Raw genomic sequence first — 12,471 nt, 5'->3', positions numbered from 1 at the left:
CTAGTACTTTCTCCCAGTCTATGGCTTGTCTTCTCGTGCTCTTGAATATACACTATTTAAACTGTGCTCTGCTAGATGTTGTATAAGCATATAAAATATATTTAACATAGAATTTCATGCTTTTAAGTTGCTTATTGGGAAGTACCTATTTCCTGGATGCAGAAGGATCCCCATTGCTTCTTTTACTGGCTACTAGTGAAGCTCTTAAGTGTTTCATGGGAGTGGTAAGCATTCCAGAGAATCAGTATATTTGGGAAACTTGCTTGGGTATTATTTTTTTAATGCTTTATTTATTTTTGAGACAGAGAGAGACAAAGCATGAGCAAGGGAGGGGCAGAGAGAGAGGGAGACACAGAATCCAAAGCAGGCTCCAGGCTCTGAGCTGTGAGCACAGAGCCCGACGCAGGGCTCGAACTCACAAACCGCAAGATCATGACCTGAGCCGAAGTCGGACGCTTAACCGACTGAGCCACCCAGGTGCGCCGCTTAGATATTATTTTATGTACTGAGAGTTCCACAATAAAGTACACTGTGGTGGCTTATGTATAGAAAGGCTTGAGACTCTGACTTGTCTGATGTTATGAGCATTCTAAGAAATATTAGTGACTGATATTTATATATTCCTGTACATGCTACTTTCACTGATATTACCTCATTTGATAATTGCAAAGTGACTTATCTAAGGAAGCAACATGGCAACTGGGCCAACGGAAAGAAATTTTATTTTATTTAGCTGGCTTTTTTTTTTTTTTTTTTTTTTTTTTACTTTGAAATACCTGAAAATATTTAAAGAAGGGGATCATTTCTACACAGTGTAGAGTCACAGGTAGTACAGATCACATGACATCACCTCTGGAGCTGGCGTTCACTTTATACTGAACTATGTAATGTCAGCAAATGAACGTGACATGCTTTAACTTCAGTATATATTATACAAAACTCTTCAGTGTACCCAGTCACAGGCAGAAAACAAACAAACAAACACAAAACAAAATAGGGCCCGAAAACCCGGTGTGAATTGGATGATGTTGGATGTGCTCAGTCTAGATGCACTAAATCAGCCCTATTTACCTGGTGCCAAGGCCATTTGGGATCATAACGTTCAACTGTAAATCTTAAACGAAAAGGAAATATTCAAACATTTAGCAGAGGAGTGGAACAAACACTAGGGAGACAGAGTAATGTGTTAAGACAGACAACGAGCTGGATTCAATATCCAGGACATATGCTCTCAACAACTGGTCCAGTCCTAAAGAGGAAGAGATAGTCCAAGTGTCCAAATGTGCCATTCCTCCAAGAAGGCCAGAGAGTGGGAGAGGGCAAGACAAGGCAAGAAAGAGAGCGGACGATTGTATCTTTGACCAGGAAGATATGCTGGGTCACCCAACTGCAGACCCCTCTTCCTAGTCTGATACAAATGTTCTTCAAAATTGCCCAGGCTGCAAGGTTCCCAAAGGCAAAGATTAAAACCACAGGAGCTATGGGGTGCTTGGGTGGCTCAGTCGGTTGAGGTCATGATCTGTGGTTCATGGGTTCGAGCCCCTCATCAGGCTCTGTGCTCACAGCTCAGAGCCTGGAGCCTGCTTTGGATACTATGTCTCCCTCTCTCTGCCCCTCCCCTGCTCATGCTGTCTCTCTCTCTCTTAAAAATAAATAAACATTAAAAATTTTTTTTTAAACAACAGGAGCTGCAGAATCCTTGAGCAACTTATTTAAACCTCTGGGCCTTGATTTCACCATTTGTAAAACTAGAATAAGAATTTCTGCCAATCGGTACCATTGCAAGGATGAACAATAATTTACATCAAATACCTGGCCCATAGCAGGGACTCAATAAATGTTAGGTGATTAAAAAAAAATTATCCAGGTATTATTCATGTGTTTAATGAGTCCACTGTAAAGAGAGCCCAGGTGCACTTTATTTGTTTTTTTAATGTTTATTTATTGTTGACAGATAGAAAGAGACAGAGTGCAAGCAGGGGAGGAACAGAGAGAGGGGGAGACACAGAATCCGAAGCGGGCTCCAGGCTCTGAGCTGTCAGCACAGAGCCTGTTGTGGGGCTCGAACCCACAAACCATGAGATCATGACCTGAGCCAAAGTCTAACACTTAACTGACTGAGCCATCCAGGCACCCCCAGATGCACTTTAAATACACTTCTGCTTATACTGCTTCCTGTGGAAATGAAATACGGTGTCCCAATGTATCACCTTCTGAAGAGTATTGGTAAGTATATAGCTACTAAGATGCTTTTGGCTGCAAGTAGCAAAACTCTCAATTTAAATAAGCTTCAAGAATAAAGCAATTGTATTTGTTCATGTATGATACAAAGTCCTATGATGAACGTCAGATTTAGGAGAAGCTTGATCCAGCAGCTCCATGATCTATTGAAAGAACTAGTTTCTTTTGTTTCTGCTCTGCTACCCTGGTACCAGTCCTGTTCCATGTTTGCTTCCCTTTGTAGCTACAAGATGGTTGTAAGCAGAAGTGTGGGTCCATCTATCAGAATTGGGTCTACTCTATGAAATGGAAAATCCACTGTTACAGTGGCTATAACAAGAGAGATGTATATTTCTCCCCCATGTAAGTGAATTCCAGAGACAGGCAGTCCACGGCAGGCATGGTGGCTCCATCGTGTCGTGGGCACAGGTGTCTAACTTGATGTTGCACATCTTAGGGCATGGCTCCCTTTCTCAAGGTCACCTCAAGGTCCAAAATGACTGCTAGAACTGTCATCATTCATTACCTCTGAATTCTAGGCAAGAGGAAGGAACGTAAGAAAGCCTTGCCTCCTCTCACTTGTAAAGAGACTAATTGGAAGTACCATACAACCCTTTTGCTTACATTTCATTGGCTGGAATGGAGCCACATAAGGCAGTTGCAAGGGAGACTGGGAAATAGAATCTTCTGCTGGACTCAAGGGTGCCTAGTCAGAAATTGAATCAATCATTCTTATATCCAAGAAGAAAGGGAGAATGGATATTTGAAAGCAACTGTTAGTTGTTGCCACTCAGGGCCACATGCTTCCTTATTCCGCCCCGGTGGATACAGTTATTTTTGGGGGAAGGGGTGAAGAGAGGAGCTTCCATCAAAGGGAACGGATGCTTTTTTCTCAGAAGACCCCAGGAAACATACCTCTTATCGGTACAAAGTGGGTCTTCCACTCACCCCTGCACCACTCACTGTGGGAGAGCTGGTGGGGGAGATGGTCAGTGCTGACTGGCTTAAGCACATTAGCGCCCTCTCCTGGAACTGAAGGTGGGGCAAATTCCCCCAGCCATGTCCCTGGGACACTCAAGGACCCATTACGAAAAGGGAAAGGGAACGATGGATATCACTACAAAGTTTTCCTCCCCTTTATACCCTCTCCCCAGCCCTCTTTCACTGTGCTAAATGGTTCTAGGATTTCAAGCCTCTTGATGAAAGCTGTGCATCTCAGATCCCTCTTTGTCTTCATGGATCTTTTCTTTTCTTTTTTTTTAAATTTTTTTTATTTTTTATTTTTAACGATTATTTATTTTTGAGACAGAGAGAGACAGAGCATGAACGGTGGAGGGTCAGAGAGAGGGAGACACAGACTCTGAAACAGGCTCCAGGCTCTGAGATGTCAGTACAGAGCCCGACGCAGGGCTTGAACTCACCGACTGTGAGATCATGACCTGAGCTGAAGTCGGCCGCTTAACCGACTGAGCCACCCAGGCACCCCTTCATGGATCTTTTCTGAATCTTTCCCAATCTTTCCTGATTCACACTGGGCACAGTGATGAGCAGGCGAATCTCCCAGCCTGTCTAAACCTCAATTTCCCCATCTATAAAGTGATGAGGATCATAGCATCTATCTTCCTTCAAAGATCAAATGAGATGCTGCGTGTATGCTTCATGCACAGTGAGCATTTAATAAGGGTTAAATAATAAACATAACAATACATCCTGACTCTTGCATCCTATTCTCCTATGTTTTTCTCTATCATGCTTGTTTCTTTACCTGAAGCCTTAAAATTCTCTTCTTGCTCAACTCCAGCTTCTGTTTCTGTAGATGTTTTTCTCTCCTTAGAAATTCTTCTAACACCCCTGTGTCTATTTCTGACCTCGTCTGTAATTTGCCAAGGTAGCTGGAGGTATGGCAGTAAGAGAAAGTGATTCAGGAGGGCAGAGAGGAGAACAGGAGCCATGAAGAGCAGGTGGTGGGAGGCCTGGTATGGACCCCACCTGGGCCACAGCCTCACCCCTGCTTAACCAGATGATGCCTTCTTGTTCCCAGGCTGAGTTATTTAGAAAAGGAAGAAGAATGTATTCTATTTGTTCATGTGAATTTGCATAAGAAATACATCCTCAGTGGTCAGGCTCTGGAGCTCCTTTGTGCACATACTGCTTAAGTGTTGAGCTTCTGGGTTTATTGAGTTTGGAAATTCAAAGGTCAAGGCTCTGTCTGCCTTGAGGAGCTGAGAAAGCTTCCTCTAGGTGCATCCAAGATGGTTTGTCCTCCCCTCTGCCCTCCTTCCAGGCTTCCCTCCTTGCTTTGGCAGGGCCAGAGGGCTTGGGAGGATTCACACTCAAGTTTCCCATGCAGACTGTGCCCTTGCCCACACTGGAGGAGACCAAAGTTTCCGAGTGCTACTTGGGGGGATGCTAGCAAGCAGCATTTGCCAACCACTCGAAGCACCTTGCAGGTATCATAATAGCAATCATAATAGCTAACAGTTAACATGGTGCTTACTGTTTGCCAAGCGTAGTTTAAATTATTCGAGTGTACATTGATTTGTGTTATTTCTCCTCTGAAGGAGTAGCTACCAGCACCCTCATTCTGTAGATGAAGATCTAGGCTCATAAAGCTTAAAAAACTTGCTCAGGGTCATTCAGCTAGTGTCAGAGCCTGGATTCGAAGACCGCTGGGCTCTGTGTTCTTAACTAGTATACTACACTACCTCCCCACGAACAGGTTTTGCTATTTTTATCATACCCGTTTTATAGATAAGGAAACTGAGGCACAGTGAGAAGAAGCAGTCCTGGATTCAAATTTGAGCAAGAGACTTCACAGCCTGGGTCTTAACTGCTATGTCATGCTGCCTCGTCCAGAGGCATGTGGGAACATATCCCAATCCCACCTTTCACGTGGGAAGTAACCTGATGACATAACTAGGCTGGAGCGAGTAGTGGATGACACAGAATACGCAAACCCCATCAGTCCTGGTATTGGAGTCAGGAAGACACCCCCTGTGATAGACAAATCATATCCCTGGCACCAGGAGCAGAATTCACTTGTGCTCTTGCACCAGGGCTGTGGGTCAGGAACTTAGAAGCATCCAACACCACAATCATAGTGCCAGTAGTTAAATAAGGGAACTAGCAAGAGAAAGCATCATTTAAAATGTGATTCATTGAGCCTCCTGGGTAGCTCAGTCAGTTATGTGACTGACTCTTGATTTCAGCTCAGGTCCTGATCTCACGGTTCCTGAGATCGAGCCCCACGTTGAGCTCTGTGCTGACAGTGTGGAGCCTGCTTGGGATATTCTCTTTCTCTCTCTCTCTCTCTCTCTCTGTCTCTCTCTCTCTCTCTCTCTCTCTCTCTCTCTCTCTCTCTCTCTCCCTGTCTCTGTCTGCCTCTCCCCTGCTCTCTCTGTCCCCCAAAAATAAACTGCAAAAATAAAAATTTTTAAAAATGTGATTCATTGATTTGTACCATGCCTTGTTCCCTAAGGGACTGTGACAGAACACAGAACTGTCTCCCATTGTAGGAAAGAACATCAGTTAGGCATGTGCGACAGTGTGGCTGGAATCCCGGGGCACCCAATCCCCTCCCCATGGACCTGGATGGATCTTATCATGTTCCTGCCCAGGGTCTCTTTATGTAGACATTGGAAATGATGTCTTCCTAGTGGAATTTGGCAAACATCAATGGCAGATCACGTAAAGCTCCTAGCCCCTGCCTGACCTACAGAAGGCATCAGTGGATTATTTTTCTTTTAATTTTTTTAATGTTTATTTATTTTTGAAAGAGAGAGAGATAGAGCATGAGTGGAGGAGGGGCAGAGACAGAGGGAGACACAGAATCTGAAGCATGTTCCAGGCTCTGAGCTGTCAGCACAGCCCGATGTGGGGCTCGAACTCACAAGCTATGAGATCACGACCTGAGCCGAAGTCGGACACTCAATGGACTGAGCCACCCAGCTGCCCCTATTATTATTATTATTAATTATTAATTATTATTATTCCCAGGCAAGGAACGATGCCTCATAAGGAAAACAAGGGGCAGGGTCATAAAATGGAACCAGCTGTGAAGCCAGTATACAAATACTTACTGCAAAGTTGCACTTGCCTTCCCAGGGCCACTGTGAGGACAGAACCTGATGTTAAATCATTCACAGCACTCATAAGAAGAAAAGAGTGCTCAGGAGAGGCAACTTCCTAGACTAAGGTGGAAAGAAAGATTCTCTAGAGTCCTTCTAAGGAGGACACTGCAATGTTATAAACAGTGTCCCCACCAACTTCTTTAGAGTAAACCCAGTAACAAGTGCCACTGGCTGTCCCTTAATAGAGGCGAATGGCAACAAGCCACAGCATAATCCAATGGAAAGCATTCCACTGAGAGCAAACGTAATAGAGTCCTTGGCTGCTGTGACTTAACCAGGGGCGATAATAGCTAATGCTTACTGAGCATTTCGAGATGCCACTGGGAGCTCTGAGCCCGCCAACTGTTTGAGATTGGTAATATGATATCCCTATTTTGCAGATGAGTAAACTGAGACCCAGAACAAACATTAAGAGAGCTACCCAGGGTCACAGAGCTCATGATCCCTAGCCTGCCCTACACTAGGCAGGCAGGCTCCGTTGGACCCGTGCCAACGCCCCTCTGTTGCTCTGGAAAACTGGTTAGACTCAACATCCTTGTAACGGTCCTTGTCAGCTGAGCCTTTGACAGGTCTTGCATAGCGGTGAGTTCAAGAAAATGTCTAGGGGCACCTGGGTGGCTCACTTGGTTGAGCGTACGAGTCTTGATTTCAGCTCATAATCCCAAGGTCGTGGGATAGAGCCCTGCATTGGGCTCTGTGCTGAGCATGGAGTCTGCTTAAGATTCTCTCTTCCTCTCCGTCTTCTCTTCCCCTGCTCGTGCACTCGTGCACGTGTGCTCTTTCTCAAATTAATAAAAGAAAGAAAATGTCTAAATCCTGAGAAGTTCCTGAGGGGCAGATGTTCCATGCATTCAGTTAGTGTGGTGCAGTGTGGTTTCTCCATTAGCCAAGATGAGATAGAAACAACAGATTATCAGATTATGGAAGGGCTTGAACTGAAGGTGTTCACGACCTTGGCTCAGAAAAGGGGAGGGCAAACAGAGGAATAGGTCTAAGATCCACCTTAGAAAGGGATCTTCCATCCACTTGAATGCACAGACATACGGATGACTAAGGACTCAAAAGTCTCTTATCATGGCTGTAGTAATTTTAGTCTGCAAAAGTATCAAGGCACTTAATTTCCTGTTTGGACTATTTCAAAAAACATGAATGGCACCCATTAGATCCACAATACACATTCCTTTTATTGTGTTTTGCCTAATGTATTAGACCCCCTAAACCACCTGGCAGGAAACACAGCTAAAGCCCCCTCCTCCTCTGCACACCCTCCCCCCCAGTCTGCCAACTTAACCACCATCACAGCAGAATGATCCAGAAAGGTCCAGCCTTCTGGGCTCCTCCTCTTCTTGTGATCCAGATTAATTGGCCGAGTCCTGTCTCCCCTTCTGTGAGAGCTGGGCCCTCATCAGGATTTCCACAGAACTGTCTCTGATGGCCAGCGGTCTCCTGCTTAGCCCACCAGGCTTGTCAGGCCCAGGTGTGACTGCTTTTTCCCCTGCCATTGTAACCCTCAGCTGTACAGAGCCCCAGTTCCCTTATCCTTTGTGCCTTAGGCTTTGTGTTTGGTCTGAGCAGAGGCTTGGGGCACAGCATAGTATAGGCAGTAGCAGAAAAACCAAATGTCCTGTCCTTATCAGCATCCCTGGCCATGTTCCCTTAAGGCCCTGGCTTGGCAGGACCTTCATAGGCTTGCTCTTTCTGGGGAGCTGCTGTCTGCTCAGCTCACTACTTGCTCCAATCCTCAAATTCCAGTTCCTTCCTTAACAGAACAGAATCTAGTTCACTCTTCATCTTCCCCTTTACTTCCCAGGCCATGCCCAGAGCTTGATTTTCTCAGCCATAAAGCCTCATCAAGGCTCACATAGCGTGCTTCTCTCCCGTAAGATAGTTTATGTCCTACTGTGTGGGAGTGGCCACAGTCATGGTTTTAAACGGCATCTCCCCCCTGCTGTGTTGTATATATCAGAGCTTACAGGATAGCTGGGAATTAAAATCTCACAAACTAAGGACAAAATAGTAATATGATAAAAGTGATCAGAAATGAGCTTTCAAGCTATGAAAGGACATGGAAGAAACTTAAATGCATATTACTATGTGAAAGAATTCAACCTGAAAAGACTATGTACTGTGTGTACCTTATGGTTCCAACTATGTGACATCCTGGAAAAGATAAAACTACAGAGACAGTAAAAGGATCTGTCCTTGCCGAGGGTTGTGGGGAGGGATAAATGAGTAGGTGGGATTTTTAGGCCAGTGAAACTATTCTATGTGATCCTGTGATGGTGGATACGTGTCATTGTACATTTGTCTAAACTCATGAAATGTACAAGAGTGAGCCCTAATGTAAAGGATGGACTCTGGGTGATAATGATGTGTCACTGTGTGTTCACCAACAAAGGTACCACTCTGGTGGGGAAGGTTGATGATGGGGGTGGCTGTGTGTGTGAGGGGGGCAAGTATAGAGGAGAAACCTCCATACTGTCTGTTCAAGTTTGCTGTGAACTTAAAACTGCTCTAAAAAAGTGTCTATTGGGGCACCTGGGTAGCTCAGTCGGTTAAGTGTCCAACTCTTGGTTTGGGCTCAGGTCATGATCTCATGGTTCATAAGTTCAAGCCCCTCATCAGACTCTACACTGGCAGTGTGGAGCCTGCTTGGGATTCTCTCTCTCTGCCCCTCCCCTGCTCATGCTCTCTCTCAAAATGGATAAACTTAAAAAAAATTGAGTCTATTTTTTTTAATGACCCCAAATGAAAGATGGCCATACAATATGATAAATAAGGAATGAGGCACCAAAACCAGGGGAGGAGATGGCTATTGGCTGGGATGCCCCCCCCCCCCGCCTTGGCTTTCAGGAGAGAAAGTGGAAGTCAGATGAATAATGAAGGATGGATGGGGTTTGATGAGTGGGGAGTGAGGAGGAGGGTGTCACAAGGAAGAGAAACAGCCTGAGCAAAGGTGTGGACATGGTGTGACACATGGCCCACGGGACGGACAGGTGAGCAGGGAAGAGCAGGGATCCTCGAAGGCAGGAAGGAGAAGCAGAAAGCCCACGACTCTGGAGACCCTGCCAATTGTTTTCTGGTAGCTTCTCTGAAGTGAGCGTGTTGATTGCGGTTCCCTGTGTAAGAGACACTCAGCGACGAAAACTGCTAGGATACAGCTACGTCTCTTTTCTTACAACATGTGTTTGTTTATTACAGAGAGCTGTGATAACACAAGGGAGTCGTGTCAACCTTGTCTCACACACCGCTGAACTCCAGTGACACCAGCAGCTTGCAACCCGACAGATGGGGTGTTATTACTGCACCGCCAGGGAGGCTGCCCAGGGCTGGACGGCGCTGCCCCGAAGGTGCTTTGCTCGCAGCGTGGGGCAGCTTGACCTGAGTGAAGGCAGCAAACACGCATCAAGTTGGACCTCCCAGCCAGTGTCAGTGACACAGTGGTTCTCAAAGGCCAGCCTGTGTCTGAGTCACCTGGAGGGCTTGTTGAAACATAGAGTTTCAACCCCCCTGAGACTCTGGTTCAGTAAATTTGGGGGGGCAGGGATGGTGATTTTGCACTTCTGGCAAGTTCCTAGGTGCTGCTGGTTGGGAGATCACACTTTGATGTTTTATTTTTTTATTTATTTTTGAGAGAGACAGAGTGTGAGTGGGGGAGGGGCAGAGAGAGAGAGAGAGAATCTGAAGCAGGCTTCAGACCCTGAGCTGTCGGCACAGAGCCTGATGTGGGGCATGAACTCATGAACCGTGAGATCGCCACCTGAGCCGAAGTCAGGTACTTAACCAACTGAGCCACCCAGGCATCCCAGGAGATCACTCTTTGAAAACTACACGTCTACTCCAAGACTTGGCTCTCCCAAGCTCTTCCTCTCCAGGTCTTCTGTGCCCTAAAGGACTTCAGATTTGGGGAGAAGAGTGAATGGAAGCCAGAAGATGGAGACAACCCAAATATCCATCAACAGATGAATGGATAAGCAAAATGTGGTATATCTGTACAATGGAATACTATTCAGCCATAGAAAGAATAACAAGTATTTTTTACATGTTACATATGTTACATGTATGTTATACATGTTACAATATGGATGAACCTTCTTTCATTATGCTAAATGAAAGAAGCCAGGACCACACTCTGCATGATTCCATTTATATAAGATGCCCAGAATAAGCAAATTCATAGAGACAGAAGGCGAATTGGTGGTTGCCAACAGGTGGGAGGGAATGGGGGGTTGACTGCTTATTGGGTTTCCGTTTGGGATGATGCAAACGCTCTGGAACTAGACAGTGGTGATGGTTCTACAACACTGTGAATGTACTTAATACAATTGACCGCACACTTTACAATGATTAAAATGGTCCATTTTATGTCAGGTGTACTTCACTACAATAAAAGAATTTAAAAAGTGAATGGAGTGCTGTTCTAATTCACATTGTGGAGCCAGTTGAAAGGCTTCCAGGAGAAAGTCTGGAAATGCAAAGGGACTAAGCCAGTGGTTCTCAGCCCTCATTCTGTGGAGAATCTGGGGAGTTCTTATAGCACACCCTTGTCTTAGCTATGCTTAAGACCAATTAAATCGAAATCTCTGGAGGTGAGGTCCAGGCACCAAAATTTTTTAAATTTACCCCCAGACGATTCGAATGTACCACCAGGATTGAGAGCACTGGCCTAAAATCTCAGGGGCCAAGTGGGCTGACGTCCTACGTGCACACTGGCTAGGGCTTTGTCACAGACAATGCACCTTCGTCTTCTGAGCTGGCTGGCAAGTGGTTGCGAGAACAGAATGAGGAGGCCTTGGAGTCCATTCCACAATCCGTTCCACAATCCGTTCCACTACCAACTTGCCGTGTGACCTTGGGCAAACCATATAACCTCTCTGAGATTTGTTTTTGCCTGTGGAAAGCCAGACTCTGTTTCCTCCTTTGGAAAGAACACATTTCATAGGGTTTTTGTGAGGCTTGCATGAGACAGGCTGGTTTCCCGGTTACAAGAGTCAGACACTGTGGCGTACCTACTTCTGGACTGGAAGGGAGACGCAGTGCCTTATTGGTGTGACAAACCTATCACTGCAGTGCCTTGTACTGTAAGTTCAATTTTCTCTCTCCACCTAAGGGGAGGGACATTTTAGATTGAGAATTAGTGATAATGGCCTCTCGAATCCATCATATGTAAGTGGAGGAGACTGTGAGCCTGGGGGACATCCTCTCTGTGCTCACGCTCAGATTTGCTTTTGTGTACTAAGCTTTATAATGATGTAAATATACTCTAAGATAAAAACAGATAAATTCACACATGAATTCCTAACAATAAAATCATTTGTATTTCTTCATGTCTCCATTTAGCCATTATTTGTAGGTAACATAGGTAATATATTTTTATTCCACCATAATTATGGCATCGGTACAATTTTACATTCTGCTTTTTTTCATTCAGTACTCTACCTTCTGCATTTGTGTCTGTATAGTTCTTTATTGTTGACGTTTTAATAGCTACATAGTATTTCATTGAGTAGCCTTGCTATGATTTACTTTAATATTCCTCTATTGTTAAGCCTTTTGATTTCTTCCAAATTTTCAATATTAGAAATTGTGCTCCATGAAATTATTTCTGCGTATAACTTTAACTTCCTTTGGCTTGTTTACTCAAAATAAAATTCCCATAAATTACTGGACCAAGGGACCTGAACATTTTCAGGCTCTTGAATGCACCATTAAATTGGTTTGGTAAAGGACTCTATCAATTTACGGGGCCACCACAGGGGGTGGATGTATCATTTTCCACAACGTGCCAGCACCGAATTGCATAATTTGAAAAAGGTTTATAAATCGTACAGCTATCATCTAATTTAATAGAAGGTAATAAGTTACTGGGTCCAACGTTTTGGCATGCATGACATTTCTTCCTCATTCCTTTTTGGTGGCATCCCCTCTATTTTGTAAACTCCTGGAGGGCGGCTTACAAACCTTGCACATGGTAGAAAAATCAATGATTACTTTCTGAAGCAATGAATAATTCAGGCAATCCTCTTCCCAATAATCCTTCAGCTTTCTAATAGCAGAGTCTTTTTTAAATAAATGAAATTACACTTTATTTCACTTATGTTGGTAGCCTCGGCAAGCTGCT

General features: G+C 44.7%; 1 long non-coding RNA gene across 1 annotated transcript in view; it reads left to right on the top strand.

Moving 5' to 3' along the window:
* Positions 1 to 10,758, top strand: part of LOC128775538 (uncharacterized) — a 36,730-nt gene extending 25,972 nt beyond the window's left edge. Inside the window, exon 2 of the long non-coding RNA XR_008420296.1 lies at positions 9,552 to 10,758. This is a non-coding gene — a long non-coding RNA (uncharacterized LOC128775538). The remainder of the gene's footprint in view (positions 1 to 9,551) is intronic.
* The last annotated feature ends 1,713 nt before the right edge of the window (positions 10,759 to 12,471 follow it).

This window comes from Panthera pardus, unplaced genomic scaffold, assembly GCF_024362965.1.
Source record: "Panthera pardus isolate Hobbes unplaced genomic scaffold, ASM2436296v1 HiC_scaffold_8, whole genome shotgun sequence".
Taxonomy (NCBI): domain Eukaryota; kingdom Metazoa; phylum Chordata; class Mammalia; order Carnivora; family Felidae; genus Panthera; species Panthera pardus.
This window is presented reverse-complemented; position numbering and strand designations above follow the sequence as displayed.